Below are 11,745 nucleotides of genomic sequence, written 5' to 3'. Positions count from 1 at the left end.
GTATGCATTTTTGTCCAAATTTCCTCTAGGTGCCGTCAAAGGATCCAACGGAAAGGTATGTTAAGATAAGATTGTGTGTTTGTATGCCTTTTTGTCCAAGTTTCTTCTAGGTGCCGTCAAAGGATCCAACAGAAAGGTATGTTAAGATAAGATTGTGTGTTTGTATGCCTTTTTGTCCAAGTTTCCTCTAGGTGCTGTCAAAGGATCCAACGGAGAGGTATGTTAAGATAAGATTGTGTGTTTGTATGCCTTTTTGTCCAAGTTTCTTCTAGGTGCCCTCAAAGGATCCAACGGAAAGGTATGTTAAGATAAGATTGTGTGTTTGTATGCCTTTTTGTCCAAGTTTCCTCTAGGTTCCGTCAAAGGATCCAACGGAAAGGTATGTTAAGATAAGATTGTGTGTTTGTATGCCTTTTTGTCCAAGTTTCCTCTAGGTGCCGTCAAAGGATCCAACGGAAAGGTATGTTAAGATAAGATTGTGTGTTTGTATGCCTTTTTGTCCAAATTTTCTCTAGGTGGTGTCAAAAGATCGGAAGGACAGGTATGTTAAGATAAGATTGTGTGTTTGTATGCATTTTTGTCCAAATTTCCTTTAGGTGCCGTCAAAGGATCCAACGGAAAGGTATGTTAAGATAAGATTGTGTGTTTGTATGCCTTTTTGTCCAAGTTTCCTCTAGGTGCCGTCAAAGGATCCAACGGAAAGGTATGTTAAGATAAGATTGTGTGTTTGTATGCATTTTTGTCCAAGTTTCTTCTAGGTGCCGTCAAAGGATCCAACAGAAAGGTATGTTAAGATAAGATTGTGTGTTTGTATGCCTTTTTGTCCAAATTTCCTCTAGGTGGTGTCAAAAGATCGGAAGGACAGGTATGTTAAGATAAGATTGTGTGTTTGTATGCATTTTTGTCCAAGTTTCTTCTAGGTGCCGTCAAAGGATCCAACGGAAAGGTATGTTAAGATAATATTGTGTGTTTGTATGCATTTTTGTCCAAGTTTCCTCTAGGTGCCGTCAAAGGATCCAACGAAAAGGTATGTTAAGATAAGATTGTGTGTTTGTATGCATTTTTGTCCAAATTTCCTCTAGGTGAGGTCAAAGGATCCAACGGAAAGGTATGTTAAGATAAGATTGTGTGTTTGTATGCCTTTTTGTCCAAATTTCCTCTAGGTGGTGTCAAAAGATCGGAAGGACAGGTATGTTAAGATAAGATTGTGTGTTTGTATGCATTTTTGTCCAAATTTCCTCTAGGTGCCGTCAAAGGATCCAACGGAAAGGTATGTTAAGATAAGATTGTGTGTTTGTATGCCTTTTTGTCCAAGTTTCCTCTAGGTGCCTTCAAAGGATCCAACGAAAAGGTATGTTAAGATAAGATTGTGTGTTTGTATGCATTTTTGTCCAAGTTTCCTCTAGGTGCCGTCAAAGGATCCAACGGAAAGGTATGTTAAGATAAGATTGTGTGTTTGTATGCATTTTTGTCAAAATTTCCTCTAGGTGCCGTCAAAGGATCCAACGGAAAGGTATGTTAAGATAAGATTGTGTGTTTGTATGCCTTTTTGTCCAAGTTTCTTCTAGGTGCTATCAAAGGATCCAACGGAAAGGTATGTTAAGATAAGATTGTGTGTTTCTATTTTTTTTTGTCCAAATTTCTTCTAGGTGCAGTCAAAGGATCCAACGGTAAGGTATGTTAAGATAAGATTGTGTGTTTGTATGCATTTTTGTCCAAATTTCCTCTAGGTGCCGTCAAAGGATCCAACGGAAAGGTATGTTAAGATAAGATTGTGTGTTTGTATGCCTTTTTGTCCAAGTTTCTTCTAGGTGCCGTCAAAGGATCCAACAGAAAGGTATGTTAAGATAAGATTGTGTGTTTGTATGCCTTTTTGTCCAAGTTTCCTCTAGGTGCTGTCAAAGGATCCAACGGAGAGGTATGTTAAGATAAGATTGTGTGTTTGTATGCCTTTTTGTCCAAGTTTCTTCTAGGTGCCCTCAAAGGATCCAACGGAAAGGTATGTTAAGATAAGATTGTGTGTTTGTATGCCTTTTTGTCCAAGTTTCCTCTAGGTGCCGTCAAAGGATCCAACGGAAAGGTATGCTAAGATAAGATTGTGTGTTTGTATGCCTTTTTGTCCAAATTTTCTCTAGGTGGTGTCAAAAGATCGGAAGGACAGGTATGTTAAGATAAGATTGTGTGTTTGTATGCATTTTTGTCCAAATTTCCTTTAGGTGCCGTCAAAGGATCCAACGGAAAGGTATGTTAAGATAAGATTGTGTGTTTGTATGCCTTTTTGTCCAAGTTTCCTCTAGGTGCCGTCAAAGGATCCAACGGAAAGGTATGTTAAGATAAGATTGTGTGTTTGTATGCATTTTTGTCCAAGTTTCTTCTAGGTGCCGTCAAAGGATCCAACAGAAAGGTATGTTAAGATAAGATTGTGTGTTTGTATGCATTTTTGTCCAAATTTCCTCTAGGTGCCGTCAAAGGATCCAACGGAAAGGTATGTTAAGATAAGATTGTGTGTTTGTATGCATTTTTGTCCAAGTTTCTTCTAGGTGCCGTCAAAGGATCCAACGGAAAGGTATGTTAAGATAAGATTGTGTGTTTGTATGCATTTTTGTCCAAATTTCCTCTAGGTGCCGTCACAGGATCCAACGGAAAGGTATGTTAAGATAAGATTGTGTGTTTGTATGCCTTTTTGTCCAAGTTTCCTCTAGGTGCCGTCAAAGGATCCAACGGAAAGGTATGTTAAGATAAGATTGTCTGTTTGTATGCATTTTTGTCCAAGTTTCTTCTAGGTGCCGTCAAAGGATCCAACGGAAAGGTATGTTAAGATAAGATTGTGTGTTTGTATGCATTTTTGTCCAAGTTTCTTCTAGGTGCCGTCAAAGGATCCAACGGAAAGGTATGTTAAGATAAGATTGTGTGTTTGTATGCTTTTTTGTCCAAATTTCCTTTAGGTGCCGTCAAAGGATCCAACGGAAAGGTATGTTAAGATAAGATTGTGTGTTTGTATGCCTTTTTGTCCAAGTTTCCTCTAGGTGTCGTCAAAGGATCCAACGAAAAGGTATGTTAAGATAAGATTGTGTGTTTGTATGCCTTTTTGTCCAAGTTTCCTCTAGGTGCCGTCAAAGGATCCAACTGAAAGGTATGTTAAGATAAGATTGTGTGTTTGTATGCATTTTTGTCCAAGTTTCTTCTAGGTGCCGTCAAAGGATCCAACAGAAAGGTATGTTAAGATAAGATTGTGTGTTTGTATGCATTTTTGTCCAAATTTCCTCTAGGTGCCGTCAAAGGATCCAACGGAAAGGTATGTTAAGATAAGATTGTGTGTTTGTATGCATTTTTGTCCAAGTTTCTTCTAGGTGCCGTCAAAGGATCCAACGGAAAGGTATGTTAAGATAAGATTGTGTGTTTGTATGCATTTTTGTCCAAATTTCCTCTAGGTGCCGTCACAGGATCCAACGGAAAGGTATGTTAAGATAAGATTGTGTGTTTGTATGCCTTTTTGTCCAAGTTTCCTCTAGGTGCCGTCAAAGGATCCAACGGAAAGGTATGTTAAGATAAGATTGTCTGTTTGTATGCATTTTTGTCCAAGTTTCTTCTAGGTGCCGTCAAAGGTTCCAACGGAAAGGTATGTTAAGATAAGATTGTGTGTTTGTATGCATTTTTGTCCAAGTTTCATCTAGGTGCCGTCAAAGGATCCAACGGAAAGGTATGTTAAGATAAGATTGTGTGTTTGTATGCTTTTTTGTCCAAATTTCCTTTAGGTGCCGTCAAAGGATCCAACGGATAGGTATGTTAAGATAAGATTGTGTGTTTGTATGCCTTTTTGTCCAAGTTTCCTCTAGGTGTCGTCAAAGGATCCAACGATAAGGTATGTTAAGATAAGATTGTGTGTTTGTATGCCTTTTTGTCCAAGTTTCCTCTAGGTGCCGTCAAAGGATCCAACGGAAAGGTATGTTAAGATAAGATTGCGTGTTTGTATGCATTTTTGTCCAAGTTTCTTCTAGGTGCTGTCAAAGGATCCAACGGAAAGGTATGTTAAGATAAGATTGTGTGTTTGTATGCATTTTTGTCCAAATTTCCTCTAGGTGCCGTCAAAGGATCCAACGGAAAGGTATGTTAAGATAAGATTGCGTGTTTGTATGCATTTTTGTCCAAGTTTCTTCTAGGTGCTGTCAAAGGATCCAACGGAAAGGTATGTTAAGATAAGATTGTGTGTTTGTATGCATTTTTGTCCAAATTTCCTCTAGGTGCCGTCAAAGGATCCAACGGAAAGGTATGTTAAGATAAGATTGTGTGTTTGTATGCCTTTTTGTCCAAATTTCCTCTAGGTGCTGTCAAAGGATCCAACGGAAAGGTATGTTAAGATAAGATTGTGTGTTTGTATGCATTTTTGTCCAAGTTTCTTCTAGGTGCCGTCAAAGGATCCAACGGAAAGGTATGTTAAGATAAGATTGTGTGTTTGTATGCATTTTTGTCCAAGTTTCTTCTAGGTGCCGTCAAAGGATCCAACGGAAAGGTATGTTAAGATAAGATTGTGTGTTTGTATGCATTTTTGTCAAATTTCCTGTAGGTGCTGTCAAAGGATCCAACGGAAAGGTATGTTAAGATAAGATTGTGTGCATGTTTGTATGCCTTTTGCCCAGGTTTCTTCTAGGTGGCGTCCAGGATGGTGTTTTTTTCTTTCTTTTTTCTATAGGTGTATGGTGTTTTTTCCTGGTTGACAGGTTGTCCACAAGGTTAAGTATGTATTTTTTTTCAATTTACTAACTGTTGTCTCATAAATATTAAGATGATTTAAGTTTGTATTACAGATGGATGAGCACAGAGGAAAGTTCAGTCCTACACCTGGAGGAAGATGGTTTCATTTTAGTTACCAGATAATGATGATGTAAGTATTTGGTCATAACAATTGTATTTAAACTATTTTTAAAAAAAATTTAGGTAAGAAAAATCAGTTTTTCCTTTGAAAGTCTACTTGAAATTTTATTACAAAATTGTCGTTAATTTCTTGTTCAAATTTATTCTCTAATGAAATATAATTCTAAAAGAATTATTGTATTTGTAAATAGACTGATCCCCCCAATTTAGGATTTGAAATAAAACAGGCATCACATTAATTTCTAATTTAATTATTACAACAAATAGACTTAATATTGACAATTTGGATATTTATTTACATATTTATTTACATTTTAATTGGGAAAATATGACTTTGTTTAGATTGTTTGTTCAAAATGTATTCATCAGATTGTTTTGGTTAGCCACCACATTCTGATAATTATCTGCATACATTAATTTCAGAATTAATGATGTGATCATAATAAACAGTCTTCATAATACTGATTAAAAGATAAAATGAAAATGGTTAATGAATTACAGGCAAAAAGAGCAAAGACACAGAAAATTGCGCCATTGACACAGATCTGGATAAGAAGCTTAAAGGAATGTCCAAGTTTCAGTCGAGATGGCAGATGAGTAGCAACTCCATGGAAGATGTTTACTTAGATCTTCAACCAAGTCCGAGGCTTTGCCATGTAAGCAATCAAGCAGCACGGATAGCAGCTGGAATGAAGATTAATTATTACATTGATCTTCAAACAAGTCTGAGGCTTTGTCATGAAAGAAATAATGCAAGTATATTCAAGCCAATTAATTCTGTACATTATCAGGAAAAATGTGATAAAGTCTATAAGGAATATCTGTAAGGCAACACACATTTTTGTTATTTTGCACATTTACAACACACAAAAATAGATATTTATCAGTTTGATAAATGTTTTTCTGGTACAGGAATAAAATTTTATATCATTAAAAATAAACCCTGATAGAATTTTTACTTCAAGGGAGACTAGTACAATAAACAGCAAGAATGTTTCTTTCATGGGGAGATAACTCACCTCACTATTACACAATCAGAATACAGAATAGATTAATAAAAATTTAGGCTGGCAATTTAACAAATTTGTCAAATATATAATTTGTGTCAATTTTAATTCCTTTTTAGGTTATAAAACAGTGCCAATGTTTTCATGAAGGGGAGTAAGACTTGTGGTATAAGATATCTTAAATACAAGTACGTATATAATTCTTCTATTTAAACAAATTTTATCGTCATAAAACAAGTTTACAGGATAAAAACGTGCACTAGGCTTAAAGTTGAAAGAGGTCATATGGTTTTTTGTTGTTGACTTAAGGTTCTAAAATTTTAAATTGGTCACACTGATGTTATTGTAAAGACTTGTATGCAGGCTTTGGCTAAACCACAAAATGAAGTACCAACAAAATTACAATTGTTCAACAAATAAGACACTGAAAATGGCCCCGTTGATGTAGGTCAGGATATGAAGCTTGAAGGAATATATGTCTATTTCCTTTATATTAACCAACAGAAGTCTTATAAATATAATTTAATTGATAATTTTAGTTTTTGTTCAAGAAGCCGGCCAGTCCAAGTTTCAGTCCAGATGGCAGATGAGTAGCAACTCCATGGAAGATGTTTTAAATCTTCAACCAAGTCCAAGGCTTTGCCATGTAAGCAATCAAGCAGCAAGGATAGCAGCTGGAATGAAGATTAATAATTACATTGATCTTCAAACAAGTCTGAGGCTTTGTCATGAAAGAAATAATGCAAGTATATTTAAGCCAATTAATTCTGTACATTATCAGGAAAAATGTGATAAAGTCTATAAGGAATATCTGTAAGGCAACACACAGTTTTGTTATTTTGCACATTTACAACACACAAAAATAGATATTTATCAGTTTGATAAATGTTTGTCTGGTACACAAATAAAATTTTATACCATGAAAAGTAAATCCAAATAGAATTTTTACTTCAAGGGAGACTAGTACAATAAACAGCTAGAATGTTTCTTTCATCGGGAGATAACTCATTATTACTCAGTCAGAATACAGAATAGATTAATAAAAATTTAGGCTGGCAATTTAACAAATTTGTCAAATATATAATTTGTGTCAATTTTAATTCCATTTTAGGTTATAAAACAGTGCCAATGTTTTCATGAAGGGGAGTAAGACTTGTGGTATAAGATATCTTAAATACAAGTAAGTATATAATTCCTCTATTTAAACAAATTTTATCATACTGTCAATAAAAAGAAACAGTCAGCTATCACTGGGCTTGAAAACTTTTGGTCAGTAGTTTTAATGTTTAATTTGTTAGTACCGGTAATTGCAAATCATTTTTGCTATGTCAACTCCAACTAGATAAGAGATCTTTGTCTGGTTTTAATGGTATTTTCATAGGTGGATCCAAAGGGAATCACTGAAGCTTGACTGGAACGACCCCCCCCCCTTTAGGTCAGTCAGCGGGGCCCCCCTCGCCCTTTATGAAAAGTTTTGGATCCGCCACTGGTTTTGTAGATAAGTTAGTGTACAGGTCATATATTTAACTTCAAAATGTGATTCACGCAAAATCTCCCCCTAAGGTGTCAAGGCTGACGGGGATTCTCACTCTTTGAGGTTTCAGATGTTGGAAAGTATGTCGTATTTGTTAGTGTTGTTGGGATGTTGTCACATTGTGTTCTTTGCATCTTCTTTTACCTGAAGGAAGCTTGCTTGTCATTTTTGTAATTTTGGTCAGATTTTCAGAATCCTCTAGTTTTATCCATTTGAATGCATTAACAAACTAAGCCTGGTGACCCCCATTTTTCTTTTTATAATTCATTTACATGTATGATGATAAGCTGTCAGTTAAAATCTTATAAAATTTTAATTACTTTTAAATAGTTTTTGAGGACTTTAACTTGTATTTTTTTGCTTTTGATTCCTTTATTAATCTCCTATCAATATATACTAGAACACACCCGCGAAATCACGGGGAAATAGAGCGTATGTAAACTGTAAAATTAATTATAACTGGAGAATGCCAGAAGAGGTATCAAAAGTCAAAGGTACTTGGGGACTGCGCACATTTTTCTTTTGCCCTCCCCCTTTTATCCAAATACCGATTTTTATTCTTTCTGTTTTTCTGTATACTATGAACATACATTATATATATATATATACTATAATTACTATATAAAACGGTCACTGATATATTAAAAGTCACCCCAGTAAACTATTGGAATTTATAGTAAATTATAGCAAATTTATACACTTTATTCATAGTATATATATATGTATGTAGTATACAGAAATATTTCAGTGACCGCCGTGGATAGAAAACACTGGCGGATCCAGCCATTTTAAAAAGGGGGGGTTCCAACTATATGTTTCCATTCAAATGCATTGATCGTCCAAAAAAAGGGGGGTTCCAACCCCTGGAACCCCCCCCCCCCCCCCCCCCCCTGGATCCGCCACTGGAAAACTATTGGAATTGATAATATATAATAATAGCAAATACACTTTATCTATAGTATATGTATGATCATAGGATACAGAAAAACGCAAAAAATAATTGTTCTGTCCCACGTACTTATGCAAATTATATTTAATTTCAAAACTGTGACAGGCCAAAGGCAGCGGAAGTCTTATATTTCTCAAAAAGTCAAATTTTGTTTTCTATTTATTTTAATATGAGCATACGTTTAGTATGTTATGAACATACATTACTATAAATACAGTGTTTGCTTTTTACTTTCAATTCTCAGTTACCTAATCAATCCACGGCAGTCATTGATATATTATATAGACTCTCTCTATTTAATATACTCAGCGACCCAATGAATTTTTTAAAAAGATTTCATGACTGAAGAATTTCAGAAAAGGTTCCAAAGCAGATATAGCAAATACACCTTATTCATTGTCTTTGGTATGTACATAGTACAGAAAAAACGCAAACCGGATGTCTAGTCTGACTTAAAATTTCGTCCAATGGCGGAAAAATATCCGGACGCAGTTTTTTTCAATTTTCTCCAAAAATAACCCAAACTGAATAGTCATAAGAATGGATGACAAATGCGACAATATATGGTACCTATAGGACACAGAGGCATGATGATTAATTTAGTGTGGAAGGAAGAGAAGCGACACACAAAATGAGGTCTTCTCGTTTAATAGTATAGATGCTAGTGTTTTGAAAAGTTAATTATTTTGAAACTGAGAAGCCAACTCCCTTAAAATGTTGTATATCTATTTTATATCTAAATTAGTATACCAACAGTGATTCCTTTTTTACTATTTTCAATGACTAAGCATTTTATTTTTCAGGTTAGCATTCCAGCTTGTACTTACAGATTGATGTTGGAAATGGCTATTAGAGTTGACTTTTAAAAGTAAGAAAGAACTATTTTATAGATTTATAAAATTTTCTATTTAAGATCATGTAAATTCCCATGTGATTTGTACAATCTTTTTACAATTTAATATTTTCTGGAATGACCTGTCAAGTTTTAGGAAGGGAAAAATTATTATTATAAAAAAGTCTCTCTGCTTTAATTGTTATTTCCCAGTTTGCTATTTTTTGCCTATTTCAGTTTCTTAAAATATTACAGAAAATTGAAAAGTGTATTTCTTTTTCAGATAACAATTACTGTGGCTGAAGGATATAATAGTGGGATTAATTCTCCATACTCCTTAGAGATGTTGTGAAGGTTCTTAACATGTTGACAGTTGGGACTCTCTCTTCACAAGACATCAGATTTAACATCCCCATTCTGACACTGGACATGGCTTCCAATTTGTACTACCAAACAGATGCCTTACTTTTGCAAGGATTTTACTGCCATTCTGAAGAAGACCAAGAGTGACCAGGGTCTTTCTAACTCTAATGAACAGTTTCCAATATGAACGGTTCATAATAAATCTTGCATAAACAAGAGAAAGAATGTAGTTGATAAATTCTAAAATAATTAATGTAAAGATTCTCCATTTTCAACAAGAGTGGAAGTTTTAATTAAGGTTAATGTATTGTTTCAATTTTCACTCAACTTTCTTTTTCTCTCTACCAATAAATGCAATCAATTTTTATTATTGTGGCTCAACAGATAAAATGTTTCTTAAGTTTAAATATTTACATTGGTTAAGAATGGAGAATCTAAAAATAACAAAAATATTGTAAATAATTTAAGTATGGCAATGGTTTTATATGGAAATCAAAAATATTATTGTCAAAATTGGTGTAATGATACATTCAAGAGATTACATGTAGCAATATGTAAGTTATCCTTATTTACTACCAGTCAGACATTTCTTGACTAAATATCAAGCCTATTGCTACAGGTACTCGACTCCATTGTAATTGATCATAAGTTTAACATTTTCAAGGGGAGGTAATGCACCTGTTTAATGCCTCATACTAGAAGTTTCTTTAGTGCACAGTTTACCAATATAACTAAGACATTCTCTTCTGTGATTTGAGCAGTACCAGAGTACTGGAACTGTTTTACAAAGCATCAGCCATTAAACTTTTCATGCATTGAGTTATGCTAAGCATCTTTAACCGAATTTTTGACAAATCCAAAAAACAGGAGAATATTGATGAAACACATTACTTTCAGGGAATGGAAAATAATATAGTTTCTGTAAAACAATAATTTGTGTACTATATGTACTTAAAGCTAGGTTCACACTGCCGATCAGATCAACTCGATCAAGCCCGATCAAGACAAATTACGTGATCTGGAGACTGGTCTGACTCCATCGACAAGGATGTTTGGGATAGTCTACCCTACTCATCATCGATCTGACCATCTACCAGAGAGTTTTTGACATGTCAAAAACAATTGAGTAAGGACCGAGAAGCAAGTCACTCGAGAAGAGATCCAGAATTCGTCAAGTAGCGGTCGAATTGATAGGGAAAGGATTGTGTAGAGATCGAGATTGGTCGGAATACAACAAAATTTCCGATTAGTACTCGATCATTTCGACCTTTGCTTGACTAATTGAGTACTGATCAGAAATCTTGTTGTATTCCGACCAATCTCGATCTCTACACAATCCTTTCCCTATCAATTCGACCGTTACTCGACAAATTCTGAATCTCTTCTTGAGTGACTTGCTTCTCGGTCCTTACTCAATTGTTTTTGACATGTCAAAAACTCTCTGGTAGATGGTCAGATCGATGATGAGTAGGGTAGACTATCCCAAACATCCTTGTCGATGGAGTCAGACCAGTCTCCTGATCATGTAATTTGTCTTGATCGGGCTTGATTGAGTTGATCTGGTAGGCAGTGTGAAACTAGCTAAATGTAATGTAAAATTTTGTATATTATTGAATTACAAACCACCTTAACTTATAATTGTCCATATTTTGAGTTAGAGCCGATAGACTTTTCTATAATTTTGATATAATTTGTCCCATAAGTAGTGCACTACACCTTAAAAAATATCAAAACAAGTGTTATTTTTTTTTTATTTGTGTTTATTGTCTAAAAGAAATGCACTTTGAAATAACTGTTCTTGGGCCTAAGAGAAGAGTTCAGTAAATGTAGATTCTACAATTTCCCTGATTAAGAGCTATATACATATAAGTTGAATTAGTTGAATTCCATTTTAAAGAGTTCACTTAGTCTGTAAAATATGCACTTTTATATGTAAATATGTGTTACGGCCTAAATTGACCCCAACTTATTTTTAGTCTTTCATGCCCTAGGACCAGGTTATAACTGTGTGGTGTGCTATTTGTAACTTTTCATTCCAGTTAAAGCACATTAAATATTTAAGAAAGAATTATTTATGGCAAAATTGTTTCACAAATTTTAATTCGGTTGAAGAAAATCACAATTTTTTATAAGCAACCCACCCCCCATCCCCAATTTTCATAAGTAATTTAGTTGCTGTTTTCCAGAT

At 34.6% G+C, this 11,745-nt stretch overlaps 1 long non-coding RNA gene across 1 annotated transcript; it reads left to right on the top strand.

Annotated features, from left to right (window-relative positions):
* Positions 1-4,634: 4,634 nt before the first annotated feature.
* Positions 4,635-10,590, top strand: LOC143072662 (uncharacterized). The gene is made up of 7 exons (XR_012977272.1): positions 4,635-4,882; positions 5,374-5,624; positions 5,999-6,067; positions 6,419-6,621; positions 6,991-7,059; positions 9,166-9,230; positions 9,478-10,590. It is a non-coding gene; the product is annotated as an uncharacterized LOC143072662 (long non-coding RNA).
* Positions 10,591-11,745: the final 1,155 nt, after the last annotated feature.

This window comes from Mytilus galloprovincialis, chromosome 4, assembly GCF_965363235.1.
Source record: "Mytilus galloprovincialis chromosome 4, xbMytGall1.hap1.1, whole genome shotgun sequence".
Taxonomy (NCBI): domain Eukaryota; kingdom Metazoa; phylum Mollusca; class Bivalvia; order Mytilida; family Mytilidae; genus Mytilus; species Mytilus galloprovincialis.
Note: the sequence above shows the minus strand (reverse complement) of the source record. Positions and strands in the feature narration are given on the sequence as shown.